Source organism: Mobula birostris, chromosome 15 (genome assembly GCF_030028105.1).
Source record: "Mobula birostris isolate sMobBir1 chromosome 15, sMobBir1.hap1, whole genome shotgun sequence".
NCBI lineage: Eukaryota > Metazoa > Chordata > Chondrichthyes > Myliobatiformes > Myliobatidae > Mobula > Mobula birostris.
Window position 1 is genome coordinate 69,780,502 of NC_092384.1, and position 15,162 is coordinate 69,795,663.

General features: G+C 41.0%; 1 long non-coding RNA gene across 1 annotated transcript in view; it reads right to left on the bottom strand.

Annotated features, from left to right (window-relative positions):
* Nucleotides 1-15,162, bottom strand: part of LOC140210728 (uncharacterized) — a 46,043-nt gene extending 30,881 nt beyond the window's left edge. The window contains exons 1-2 of the long non-coding RNA XR_011889288.1: nt 15,032-15,162; nt 14,707-14,904 (exon numbers count right to left, since the gene is read on the bottom strand). This is a non-coding gene — a long non-coding RNA (uncharacterized lncRNA). The remainder of the gene's footprint in view (nt 1-14,706; nt 14,905-15,031) is intronic.

The following is a 15,162-nucleotide window of genomic DNA, read 5'->3' on the forward strand; positions in this document are numbered from 1 at the left end:
AATTTTATTATCAAAGTGCATATATGTCACCGTATACAACCCCAAGATTCATTTTCTTGTTAGCATTCTCAACAAATCTATAGAATAGTAACCACAACTGGAAAAATGAAAGATCAACCAGAGAGCAAAAGACAACGAACTGTGCGAATGCAAATACAAATAAATAGCAATAAAATAATGAGAACATGGAATGAAGAGTCCTTGAAAGTAAGCATCCTGATGTATGTATTTTTGCTGTCTAGATGTTCCAGGATTGAGTAAAGAGCCAATGAAACAACAGGTCTGCTGTGGGCCTATTGCTCTGGTAAAAAAATTGGAGTGGATCCAAGCCACCTCTTAATTACACTGGTGTAATTGAAGCCTGCTTGAAGCAAGTGCAGTATATCCAAGCCTGCTGCCGTCGCAAAGCTAGGTGGCAACATGAGTTATGGAGAGAATGCAAAGAAGCAGTGAGGGTTAGAGACAGGCTAAGTGAATAGTGGAAGACTGGACATGTGAAATGTCAAGACCATTCTCTTATGTGTAAGATTAAGAAGGGCTGAGTATTTTTAAAACTGGTGTTTTAAAATCAGAATCAGAATCAGGTTTAATGTCACTAGCATATGTTGTGAAGTATGTTGTTTTGTGGCAGCAGTGCTGTCCAATGCTTAAAAGCTATAAATTACAATAAAAATACATACATATATAGTATATGGTTTCTCATGATTTTATTGTATTTGTTTATTTTCCTGTGAGTGTCTGCAGGAAAATGAATCTCAATGTTGGATATGGTATACATACTTTGATAGTAGATAACTTCTAATATATGAAATTTAAATCAAATAATAAATGCAAAATCAAAGCAAAATTACTGAGGTGGTATTCATGGGTTAGTTCACTGTCTGTTCAGAGATCGGATGGTGGAGGGAAGGAGCCGTTCCTCGAATGATGAGTTTGTGTCTTTGGGCTCCTGTACCTCCTCCCTGATGGTAGCAATGAAAAAAGGGCATTCCTGGGTACTGGGTGTCTTTAATATTGCAAGTCACTTCTTTGAGTCATCCCCTTTTGAAGCCGGCATCAATGGAGGCTAGTGCCCATGATGGAGTTGACCGAGTTTGCACTGCCTTTATGATGTGTCATAAACTTTTGCCAGCTCCACCATTAAGGTCTCGGATCGCTCTTAGTTTAGAACCTGCCCCTTGACTTCATTGCCATGGGTTACCCCACCAGGAGCTAAATTCCAGGCAGCATTACTCTCGGGATATCAGGATACATTCCACCACAATAGGGTGACAGTTTTCAGAGAAGATGTCCTATGTAGGTGCTGCTGGCAAATAGGAAGACAAATGGTATGTTGGCTTGTATTGTAAAAAGACTGGAGCACAGGAGAAACAAGGTTTTTTTTATGGAACTCTTACAGCATCGTATATGGAATATTACGTACACTTGGCCTTGCTACCTAGGGAAGGATATTCTTGCAATACAGGAAGTGCAACAAAACTTCACCAGACTAATTTCTGCATTGGAGATGTTGCCCTTTGAGAAGAGATGCAGCGGATTGAGCCTGTATTGTGTTGAGTTCAGAAGAATGAGGAATTACTAAACTTGAAAGATGAAAAATCTTTACATTATTCCTTGGAGAAACCAAGAGTAGATTGAGTGAGCACTTTACAGAACATCTTAATTTAGTCCATACAGTTGATCCTGTGCTCCCAGTATCCTATTGCTTTCATTCTCCATCATATTTCTTCTCTGACCTCAAACTTCCTTCTGTGTTGTAATGAATCACATAAGTGCTATATAGCCTGTAAACCAAGTGTGCCCCACCTGGAGTCCACAGACCCCCTGTTTAATGGTATTGGTCCATGGCATTTGGGAACCTCTGCAATAGACTCACTTTCAGGAACTCTGCCTTTGTTATGTGTGGTTTTTCATGAATTCTATTGTATTTCTTTATTTTTATGGGTCCCTGAGAGAAGATGGATCTCAAGGTTGTATATGGTATGCATACTCTGGTAATAACTTTACTTTGAATAAACTGTGGGTGGTATGGTAGTGTAGTGGTTAACACTACACTTTATAGTACCAGTCAATTCCTACCTCTGCCTGTAAGGAATTTGTATGTTGTTCCCCTGTGACCTTGGGGTTCAAATCCATACATCCCTCAAGGTCGCTGCATAGGTTGATAAGATAGTTAAGAAGGCCTATAGGATGATAGGATTCATTAATGGGGGATTGAGTTCAAGAGTAGAGAGGTCATGTTGCAACTCTACAAATCTCTATTGAGACCACACTTAGAGTATTGTGTTCAGTTCTGGTCATCTCATTATGGGAAGGATGTGGAAGCTATGGAGAGGGTGCACAGGAGATTTACCAGGATGTTGCCTGGATTGGAAAACAAGTGTTATGAAGCAAGGTTAGCAGAGCTGGGACTTTTCCCTTTGAAGCGTAGAAAGATGAGAGGGGACTTAATAGCGATCTACAAGATTATGAGAGGCATAGATAGGGTGGATTGCCAGTTCCTGTTTCCCAGGGCACGAATAGCAGACACCAGAGGGCATATGTACAAAGTTAAGGGAGGGTAGTTTAGGGAAGACATCAGGGGTAAGTTTTTTACACAGAGGTTTGTGGGTGCCTGGAATGATTTGCCAGGGATGGTGGTGGAAGTTAAAACATTAGGGGTATCTAAGAGCCTCTTGGACAGGCACATGGATGAAAGAAAAATAGAGGGTTACTGGGTAGTGTAGGTTTAGTACTTTTTTTAAGGAATATATGGGTCAGTACAATATCGAGGGCCGAAGGGCCTGTATTGTGCTGTAGTATTCTAGTGTCTAGTGTCTAGTGTCCAGACTGCGTGAGTTTCCTCTGGGTGCTCTGGTTTCCTCCCACAGTCCAAAGATGTACTGACAACATGCTGGAGGAACTCAGCAGGTCGGGCAGCATCCGTGGAAACGATCAGTCAACGTTTCGGGCCAGAACCCTTTGTCAGCCCGAAGGGTTCCGGCCTGAAACATTGACTGATCGTTTCCACGGATGCTGCCTGACCTGCAGAGTTCCTCCAGAGTGTTGCGAGTGTTGCTTTGACCCCAGCATCTGCAGAGAATTTTGTGCCAAAGATGTACTGGTTGTTAGGTTAATTGTGTCATGATTAGGCTAGGATTAAATCAAAGGATTGCTGTAGTTGAAGGGTGGAAAGGGCCTTTTTCATGCAGTATCTCAGTAAATAAATTTGAACTTTGAACACACATTATCAATTCTGAACCCAACAACTTCAGACTCCAGTATGTATCAGAACTGGTGTCTTCCTTTATTTCAGATTTCCAGTAACTGCAGTGTTTTACAACTCAAAATTTCAGCATTATTTTTCCTTCTTCTCAGACCTCAACCACTTCTTAATTGAGGCAAATACATTCCAAATGAGGTGCTATAGAAATGAAAATGGCAGCCATTGTTGAGCTGGATGTATGCAAAGGATTTCTTGTGGAACAACAGCTAGTTATTGTATCCTGTCCAAAAGTGCAGGAAAAATGCCAGTGAGTTATCTCTCACCACTAAGAAACTTTCTGGCTTACCCCTCTCTCTTTCTCCACCTGCAACATTAAAGAGCTTCCTGCAAAGTTCTAAAGTTATATAAAAACACACCACCAACAGCAACAGTAAAGACATTTAAGCTGTATGCCTGCCAGCTACCACAAAATCACTCTGGATGTTACAGCATGACGGCAGACGAGAAGCCACGTGCTGCAAACTCTGGGCTAGGAAGCAATGCCAAATGATAGGCAAATGAAAGATGCCCATATTTGGTCAGAAGGAGAGAAATGGGCCCAAATGCCTGGGCCCAGGAGATCACTTTCCAATGTTGGTTTCCTCTAGTGGCTCTGATATGATGTTTGCCCTTAATTTCTGTTCCCTGTCATCCAGTGCGTAAGTGATACAACATCTCTGTGGATATAATGATTAATGCTTAAGATGTGTCTGAAACTCGAGCTAAACATTAAACCCATGTACTTTTACCCTGCCCTTCAGGCATTTCAATTTTGCGTGCCAGTGATGGGATGACTTAACCCCTTCCTTTCTTCACATGTTCACCATTATAAACTCGGTGGCCACTTTATTAGGTACGCCTGTACACCTGCTTGCTAATGCAAATACCTAATCAGCCAACTATGTGGCAGCAACTTAATACATAAAAGCATGCAGACATGGTCAAGAGGTTCAGCTGTTGTTCATACCAAATATCAGAATGGGGAAGAAATGTGATTAGAGTGACTTTGACCATGGAATGATTGTTGGTGCCTGATGGGGTGGTTTGAGTATCTCAGAAACTGTTGAGCTCCCGGGATTTTCACACACAACAGTTTCTAGAGCAGGAGGTTCCCAATCTAGGGTCCTTAGATCGCTTGCTTAACGGTATTGGTCCATGGTATAAAAACAGTTCAGAACCCCAGCTCTAGAGTTTACAGAGAATGGTAGAAAAAGCAAAAAAGAAACACCCAGTGAGCCGCAGTTCTGCTGGTGAAAGTGCCTTTTTAATGAGAGATGTCAGAGGAGAATGGCCAGACTGGTTCAAACTGACAGAAACACGACAGTAACACAAATAACTATGTGTTAAACAGTGGTGTGCAGAAGAGCATCTCTGATGGTACAACATGTCGAACCTTGAAATGGATGGTCTAAGAGACCTAAGACCATGAACGTACACTCAGTGGCCACATTATTAGGTAGAGGACGTACCTAATAAAGTGGCCACTGAGTGTATGTCCGGTTTAGGAAGCTGAAATCAGACAGGGCCCTTGAGAGATATAGAAGAAGCAGGAAAGGTCTTATACAGGGAATCAGCAGGGGGGGTGGGGGGCAGTGTAAAAGGGGCCATGAAACATCCCTGACCAGTAGGACAAAAAAAATCCCAAGGTACTTTACACATGCATTAAAAACAAGAGAGTAACAAGGGAGAGGGTAGGACCACTCAAGGACAAAGGAGGGATTATGCCTGGAGTCAGAGGAAGTGAATAAGATACTAAATGAATTCTTTGCATCGCCATTCACCAGGCAAGAGGAATGTGGAGAATATTGAGATCAAAGTACAAAGTAAAATTTATTATCAAGGTATATATGTCACCATATACAACCTTGAGCATTTTTGTAGGCATACTAAACTATAACAGGATCAAAGAACAACTGCCAAATTAGGGCTTTCAACTAGAGAGCAGAAGACAACAAACTGTGCAAATGCATAAAGAAGTAACAATAATATAATTAAATAAACAATAAGTATTGAGAACATGAGATGACAAGTACTTGAAAGTGAGTCCATTGGTTGTAGGAACATTTCAATGATGGGCAAGTGAAATTGAGTGGAGTTACCCTCTTTGTTCAAGAGCTTGATGTTTGAGGGGTAGTAACTGTTCCTAAACCTAGTGGTGTGAGTGCTGAGGCTCCTGTACCTTCTTCCTGATGGCAGCAGTGAGAAGAAACACGGATGCTACTTTCCTGTAACAGTGTTTCTTGCACATGTGCTTAATGGTTGGGAGAGCTGTACCCATGCTGGACTAGGCCATATCCATTACTTTTTGTAGGATCTTCCATTCAAGGGCATTGGTGTTTCCATATCAGGTTGTGATTCAGCCTGTCAATATACCCTCCACCACTCATCTATAGATGTTTATCAAAGTTTTACATGCCACGCAGAATCTCTGCAAACTCTTCAGGAAGTAGAGGCAGTGCCGTGTTTTCTTCATATCAGGAAGGATTATGCTAATATCAAGAAAAAAGAAGTGTTGCGTCTTCTGAAAAGCATTGAGGCGGATGTACCAAGGACCTGATGGAATCTACCCTGAGTTATTGAAAAAGGCAAGAGAGGAGATTACAGATTTCTTTATATCATCTTTAACCACAGGTGAGATCCTGGAGGACAGGAGAAAAGCCAAGATTGTTTTTTTTTTGTTTAAGGAAGGGAATGGGGGTAAATTGGGAAGCTGTAAGGCAGTGGTAGGGAAATATGGTAAAATAGATGTACTTTGACAATAAATTTACCTTAACTTTGACTTGAGGAAGTTTCCTAGGAATTGCATTTACTCGAATTTGGGAAAAGTATGAACTTGTTAGAGATAGATGGTAAGCCTCTGTGTGGGGGAGATTATATTTTGCAAACAGGATTGAGCTCTTTGAGATAATAAATATGATTGATCAAGGCAGGGCTTTGGATGTTGCATACATGGAATTTAGTAAAGCTTTTAATGAGATGGCCGGTCCAGAAGATTAAGGGATATGGAATTCATGGAGTCTCAGTAGATATAATTCAATGTTGGCTTTGCCATAGAAGGCAGAGGGTAGTGGTAGAAAGCTATTATTCTGACCAGAGTTGTGTGACTAGTGGTGTTCTGCAATGATCAGTGCTGGGACCTCTGTTACTTGTCATATAATCTGAAGACAACAGGAAAATTAGTGGGCGTATCAATGGTGAAGAAGGTTTCAAAAGATACAGCATGATATGCAGTTGGAAAAATGGACAGAGAACTAACAGAGAAGTTTAATCCAGAAAACTCTAAAGTTATATACTTCGGGAGGTCAAAATACAATGCAAAAGTATACAAAAGGTGGTAGGGCCTTTCGGAGTCTTCGTGTACAGAGGAAGTCCATTGCTTCCTGAAAGTAGTAACACAAATGGATAGATCACTAATGAGATGTGGGTTTAAGGAGCATTGTGCAAATTAATTTTATTAGAAGCTTAAAGCCTCACAGAATCTAGCTAGCTTCAAGAATTCTTAGGACACAGTTTCCCAATTACAACCAAAGCAGTAGTTTTGGACCGAATGTGGGTTTTGTTCCAACTGAGCAATCTCAAAATTCCTCACATAGACTCAGCAATCTTCCTCAGCCATTTTTCTGTCAAAAGTATTGACATTTGCCTCTTCAGTGAGAACATTTCAAATGAAGCAATCAGAAATACGCAAAAGGTCAGTAATGAGAGTTCATCACTGTTCAGTTTTAAGTAAAGGGAGACACGTGCTCTTAATAAGTCTGAGTTTTTTTTGAGAGAAAGAATCCAATAGTTCTATCATAAAAATATAAGTTAGACACTTTAATGATTACAGTGTGAGATAGAAGGAATTGAATTCCTGGTTGTTTCTGACAAAGGACTCCTTGTTTTTATTGCCCTTGACTTTTTTATTCATCAGATTAAAACCTAGTTAAATCTGCCCTACCCGCCAGCTGTCTCCTTGCTGAAGCAGCATGCCTTTCTTTCTCCCTTGTCTTCCCTTCCCATGTCCACATTTCACAGAACATAGAACACTACAGCACAGTACAGGCTATTTGGCCCCTCATGTTGTGCTGACCTTTTAACCTCCTCTAAGATCAATCTAACCCTTCCCTCCTATATAACCCTTCATTTTACTATCATCCACGTGCCACATTAGGGATGTCTAAGAGTTTCTTAAGTGTCCCTAATGTATCTGCCTCTACCATCACCCTCGGCAGGGTGTTCCACATACCCCCTGAGTGAAAAAACGTACCTCTGACATTTTCTCCTATTACTTTAAAATTATACCCCCTTGTACTAGCCATATCTACCCTGGGAAACAAAAGTATCTGGCTATCCATTTCATGGCTGTCTGAGGGAGTTTTCTGGACATTATTCGTACTTTGCTGTTTCCTACTTCAGAACAATGAACAATGAGTGCATTTCAAATGGAAGGTCACTGGTGATTAAGCATTTTAACACAACCTGGGGCCGTTGAAGACACTTTATAAGCAGAAATCATTCTTTCTTCGTAAAGGTTGAACCTGCTCCAATAAAATGTCTTCCTCTCAGTGACAAATCTGCAGCACGTTGCGAGTACTTTCTATTTTTAGAACGCAGACACCGGGTCTAAGCTCTTGCCTTTCTTCTCTAAATCCATGCAGTCTAATCTGGCATTAAGGGGCTGGAAGTTAAAGTGAGACAAGATATTAGTGCTAACATGAATTCGGGAGAGGGGAAACAGTGGGAGTTCTTCCTTGGGTAACGATCCCCTATCAAGGCACAAGAATCACCCAAGGGTAACACCCATCTTTCACCTTCCTGAATCTTAAGAACCTTCAGACAGGCAGTTCCTTCTTCTCTCAACTAAAATCTCAACTATACCATAAACACAAGAGATTTTGCAGATGTTGGAAATCCAGAGCAACACACACAAAATGTTGGAGGAACTCAGCAGGTCAGGCGGCATCTATGAAGAGGAATAAACAGCCGGGCCGAGAACCTTCATCAGGACTGGAAAGGAAGGGGAAAGATGCCAGAATAAGAAGATGGGGGGGGGGGGCGCAGCAGGTGGAGTGGAAGGAGTACAAGAAGAATTTGATAGGTGAAACAGCAAGGTGGGTGGGGAGGAGGGGATGAATTAAGAAACTGGGAGGTGATAAGTGGAAAAGGTAAAGGGTTGGAGAAGAAGGAATCTGATAGGAGAGGAGAGTGCACCATGGGAGAAAGGGAAGGAGGAGAGGCACCAGGAGGGGTTATAGCCGGTGGGGGGGGGTGAGAGGTGAGAAGAAGAGGTAGGAGGCCAGAGTGAAGAATTGATGAAGGGGGAAGGGGAGGGGAAAATACCAATTGTTTACCCCATTATTGTTCCCTTTTGCTTTACAACATCAAGGCATTTAATTACTTACCCGCCACTCTATCAAGGAACACATCAAAGTTGCTGGTGAACGCAGCAGGCCAGGCAGCATTTCTAGGAAGAGGTACAGTCGACGTTTCAGTCCTGACAAAGGTTCTCGGCCTGAAACGTCAAGTGTACCTCTTCCTAGAGATGCTGCCTGGCCTGCTGCGTTCACCAGTAACTTTGATGTGCGTTGCTTGAATTTCCAGCATCTGCAGAATTCCTCGCGTTTGTGTTTTTAAAAAAAACTCTATCAAGGATCTTTATTCATCCCTTACTTAGAACTAGTCAAACAGTTCATCATTTTGTACTTTTGATGTGCTTCTTCATTCAAAGTATTTAGCAGGCTATGGGGAGGGGAGGATTGATAAGCCCTGCTTTTCTGTGAAGAGGCTTTTGAAATGTAAACTCTTCTTCCTTTCCTTCCTAAATACCTTTAAGATTTTCTACAGCCACTGTAGAAATGCTTCAAACTGCATATTTCTAAATGTCCTTCAATTCTGAAGAATGTCATTAAGAAGAAACGATTCCCTCAATAACAAATATGCTGCTTTGGATATTGTTGGGTGGAATGATCTGGTAGAGGAAATTCACAGCAATCAATTCTCTGAGTCTGGTTCTGTGACTCAAAATGGAAGTAGGTAGATAAGGAGAGCATTAGTGACAGGGGATAGTCAGGGAAATAGACAGGACGTTTTGTGGATGGGAATGAGATTCATGATGGTGTGCTGCCTCCCAGTGCCAGGGTTAAATCAAGTCCATAACTTTCTTAAAGGAGAGGATGAGTAGCCAGAGGTTGTGGTCCATGTCATTGCCAATGAAGGTGCAGGTGAGAGGACTTCAGGTTTTTGTATTATTGCGCTCTCTTTCAGGAAAGCTGAGACCAATACAGATGGGACAGTTTGCGCTTGTACTGGAGTGGGACATACATACTTGCAGAAAGGTTTGCTAATGTTGCTCTGGGAAGTTTAAACTCGAGTTGTGAGGAGATGGAAACCAGAATGCCTGGACAGATAGGGCAGTGGTTGTGGGGGAAAAAAATGTTGTTAAATATAAATACAAATACAGGAATCGAAAGGTTGAGCATGGTAAGGATAACTTTCCAAGGTGCATCTACTTCAATGCAAGGAGTATTGTAGGAAAGACAAGTGAGCTTAGAGCATGGATCAGCATGTGTAATTACGTAATATGAAAAGAAATCTTGTCTCCGTTCCTCCCTTCACACACTATCTAACATTGAAGATTGCCAGTTTGTTCTGCTGAGTTAAAAAGATTATGTCAATGCCAACTTTGCAAGTAAAAATACTTGGCAACAAATCACTATCTGAGGCAGAAAGAGAAAGCATATGGAGGTGAGACAGAACAGGAGGAGAAATCAATACTTCCCAATGCTTCTTATCAAGAGCTCTTGACAGAACGGGAGAAATTAAGTATACAAGAGAATCTGTTGATACTGGAAACCCAGAGCAACACCACATAAAATGAAGGGGAACTCAGCATGTCAGGCAGTATTGATGGAGGGGAATAAACAGTTAATGTTTAATAATGTTAATACTAATGGTGTCAAGTAAAGGGCTGATGCAGCTCACTGCTCCACTTTGAGCTGAACTAACAATCTGTGGACTGGACTGGCTTTGCGGACTTGGTCAGAACATCATTCGCTTGCATCCATTGCTTGCACGATTTAGTTTTTTTCTCCCTGCTCATTGAGCGTTTGATGGTCTTTTTTTAATGCATTCTTTTGGGTTTCTTTGTCTTATGGCTGACTGTAAGGAGACAAATCTCAAGGTAGTATAATGCATACATACTTTGATAATAATGTACTTTGAACTGTGTTCTGGGCAGAGACCCTTCATCAGGACAAGTTGTAATGAGAGGTGAGTGTGGAGAGAGTAAGAGGAAATTGAGTGATGAGGTTAGGTTTAGAAAAGATTAAAATGAAACAAAGGGACACAGCTTTATAACACTTTACAACAGTGTAAAGGTTGAACAAGTTGGGACTTTATTCTTTGGAGCATAGAAGGTTAAGGGGGGACTTGATAGAGGTATTTAAAATTATGAGGAAGATAGATAGAGTTGACCTGGATAGGCTTTTTCCATTGAGAGTGGGGGAGATTCAAACAAAAGGACATGAGTTGAGAGTTAAAGGGCAAAAGTTTAGGGTAACTTGAGGGGAAACTTTTTTACTCAGAGAGTGTTAGCTGTGTGGAATGAGCTTCCAGCAGAAATGGTTGAGGCAGGTTCGATGTTACCATTTAAAGTTAAATTGGATAAATATATGGACAGGAAAGGAATGGATGGTTATAGGCTGAGTGCAGGTCGGTGGGACTAGGTGAGAGTAAGAGTTCAGCATGGACTGGAAGGGCCGAGATGGCCTGTTTCCGTGCTGTAATTGTTATATGGTAAACATAAAATCTGAGGGAAATTAGCAGGTCAGGCAGCATCTATGGAGAGGAACAGACAGTCAATATTTCGAGCCAAGATCTTTCGTCAGGACAACACAAGAGAATCTACAGATAAGAAACACAAAATGTTGGAGGAACTCAGCAGGCCAAGGATTATCTGTGGAGAGGCCTCAGCCCAAAATGTCAACTGGTTGTTCTTCTCCTTAGATGCTCCTGACCTGCTGAGTTCCTCCAGCACTTTCTGTTTGTTGCTTTGGATTTCCAGCATCTGCAGAACCTCTTCGGTTAGGGTAAAGAGAAAGAAGTAATTAGCTGAAATTATTAAATTCAATATTAAATTCTGAGGTTGTAGAATTGGTAGATGCAGATACATTAGGGACATTTAAGGAACTCAGAAAGGCAAATGAATGAAACAAAATTGGAGGGCAATGTGGGAGGGAAAGGCTCAGTTGATCTTGGAGTAGATTAAAAGGTCAGCATAACATTGCAGGCTGAATGGTCCATACTTTTGTCCTGCTCTATGTTCTATAATCCACATGGAACATGGTCACACATTCATAATGTGATATACCAGATTAGATTAAGTATCAATAAATTCCTGCTTCATCTGGTCTGTAACAGATGAAGTGTAAGAGCAGACGATGCATCTCTTGTGGTTGTTTGGAACAGAGCGTTGCAAAGGGAAGTGGATATTGGAGATAGAAGAAAGGACCTAGGAGAAGTGGAGGGAATGCTGTGTCTGGTGGTGAACACCCGAAGTAAAGGACCAGACCCTGGGTCCTGATCTTGATGACCATTTACACCCCTGAAATGCTTGTTAACATCTCACCATGCAAAGAGTTTGCCGGATCTCAGTATCTGAACACCATCTGTAGGCTTTCAAAGAAAATAAAATTCAAGACAATTATTTAAAAATAAATTAAAAAATAAAGTTAATCAAAAACATTAGGACCAGATGGCACAGCCTAATAATACAAGAACATTCATTTATAACAGAGATGAAGAGGAATTTCTTTACCCAGAGGGTGGTGAATCTGTGGAATTCATTGCCATGTCACTGCACACAGTCCTGTGCAAAGGTCTTGGGCACATATGTATAGCTAGGGAGACTAAGACTTTTGCACAGTTCTGTAGTAATTTTATGTATTGTACTGTACTGCTGCTACAAAAAAAAACAAATTCCATGACATATGTGTATGAGGATAAACCTGATATGGGTCTCTATAGTGGACTGAGAGTGGTAAAGGGACTGGGAAAAGGAAATTATGGTTGGGAAAAGGGGAATGGAGATGGAAAGAAGTAGGAAGCACCTGAGAGACATTCTGTAATGATCAATACAGTATACCAATCGATTGGAATCAAGTGATCTTACCTGGCGTCTCAGGGCTGGGTGTGTCTGTACCCATGTCACCCACCCTACTCGAGGACTCCTCTGCCACCTGTCCCTCATCCCTCCTGTGGCGCACCACCATGACCATTCCTAACATCTTTTGCTCCCACCAGATTTACAAATTTGCTCTCTGCTCCACGTTGAGAAATACATTACTCTGCAAAAATTTCAGGCGCCCTAGCTATGGGTATTCTGTATATATGTGCCTAAGGTGTTTGCACAAAACTGTATATTTAATGCTGACAGGTTCTTGATTAGTAAGGACATCAAAAGGTTCAGGGAGAAGGCAGGAAAATAGTGTTCAGAGGAAAAATATACGGCCATGATCCAATGCTGGAGCAGATTTGATGTGCTGAAGGGCCTAGTTCTGCACTTATGACTTATGGTCTTACTAAACTAAAATAAAGCTTAGTCAGCTCCATCATAGGCACTAGTCTCTGTAGTATCAAGGCATCTTCAAGGATCCATGCCTCAAAAAGGTGGCATCCATTATTAAGGACCCCCATCACCCAGGACATGCCCTCTTCTCGTTGCTACCATTGGGAAGGAGGTACAGACGATTGAAGGCACACACTCAATGATTCAGGAACAGCTTCTTCCTCTCTGCCATCTGATTTCTGAATGGATATTGAACCCATGAACACTACCCCACTGTTTTTTATTTGTATTTTTGCACTATTTATTTAATTTAACTATTTTATATATATATATATATATCTATATACCATAATTCATGTTTCTTTTTCTGTATTGCATTACACCGCTGCCACAAAGACAACAAATTTCATGACGTATGCCGGTGATATTAAACCTGGCTCTGATTCTGTTAAAGCTGGGTACTTTCCTAATCAGCCAGTCGTAATGAATGAGGCCCCTTTTTGTATTCCAGAGAGGCAAATCCCCTGCAGAATGCCGGGACTTCTCGGCTGTCCGTGGAGTCTGACCAGCAATAGGGTATGGAGACAAGTTTAGAACCATTTTCTATCCAATAGTGTTCAACATCCAATGGGACCCCACAAATCTCGTAGGAGCGGTTGAAAGCTATGAAAATTTTATGGCTTAGGGTGTGTGTGTCAGGGAAGCATCACCTCTTCAATGTACGGTGCTGGCAAAGTGCACTTTACATTGTAAAAAAAAACTGCTGTATTTCAAAATTAATTCACGATCCCTACACAGTCAAATATTCAGGCGTGAGGCATGATTTATTTCTTTTATAGTGAAGAGTCTATAGTGAAATTTTGTTTCAAGTATCTCTCTTCAAAATAATATTCCATTGTGGAGTTAGATGTGGCTGCTAGGTTAGTCTCCAAATATTTATTAAAACTCTACTTGTATAATCACACGCATAAAATCTTCCACAATCCAGTAAAATTGGAGAGTGTAATGCAACATAATGGTTTCTACTTTCCATTATAAAGCATTCCCTGACACATTTAAGAGTGCTGATTTCATGGAACTTTTGTTTAAATAATCACAAAGAATAAACAATTTAATATGGGTGTTTGGTTCCACATCTGCGAGTCAGGTGACTTAAAATCACTTTACATGATTAAAACTAAAAAAAACGCATTGATTCATTTAACGTTTTCAGTGGTGTACACAAGTCGCTAAATTAATTCTTTTTGAATTGAACACCTTGAAACTTTTCAAACCCGGCAATTTGCAGATCTTTTAATCTCAGTAAATTGGTGCACCCAGTTTTTAGCATCAGAATCAAGTTTAATATCACTGGCATTTGCTGTGAAATTTGTTAACTTTGTGGCAGCAGTACAGTGCAGTACATGATAAAAAAAACTGTGAATCACAGTGACTATCAAATACATCAAATAGTTAAATAAGTGGTACCAAAATAGAAATGAAAAAGTAGTGAGGTATTGTTCATGGGTTCAATGTCCATTCAGAAATTGGACAGCAGAGGCTGTTCCTGAATCATTAAGTGTGTGCCTTCAGGCTTCTGTACCTCCTTCCTGGTGGTAACAATGAGAAGAGGGCATGTCCTGGGAAGTGGGGCGTGTGGGGTGGTCCTTAATGATGGACGCTACCTTTTTGAGGCATCGCTCCTTGAAGATTTCTTGGATATTATGCAAGCTAGTTCTCATGATGGAGCTGACTAATTTTACACGTCTCTGCAGTCCACTCCATTCCAGACTTTCCTAAAAATGGGTGAATTAAATTCCAAAGCAATGTGGGATTTAATTTTAACAAAGAAGGAAAATATGTGTAAGTGTTGCAGAGCATTACTCAAGAGCATTTTAATCAATAACTTTTAATCAATAAATTTGCCAATTTCTACCTGGATTGCCCTCATGTTGATGGCTGATGAAATCCAGAATCTCAATAGCATTTCTCCAAACTCCCATCTAGAACTTAACCAAAGACATCCAACAGTAGATGATTCTTGGCACGTAGGGTTGAACGTTTTTATGATTGTTCTATTATCCCGTTCAATACTTCAGCCTTGATAGCACTTCCAATCATCTCACAAGCCATGCTAACAGGGCCAAAAGACATAAAATAAGTTGGGTTTCTTTTACATCTACAGAAAACTTTGTCATAGGACATTAATTTTAATAAATATTTGCAACGGGAATGAATTAGCTTGGAATGACTGCACTCACTTAAAGTTGCCGTGTGGGCTTTGAGTGACGTTACCCTGTCACTCTTGGGACCCAGGAGGCTTGAATGAAAGTCCCCTCTCTCTCACACAGCTGGTGTTTGGATGGCCTGAATCCAGCTCCCAGTGGGTGTG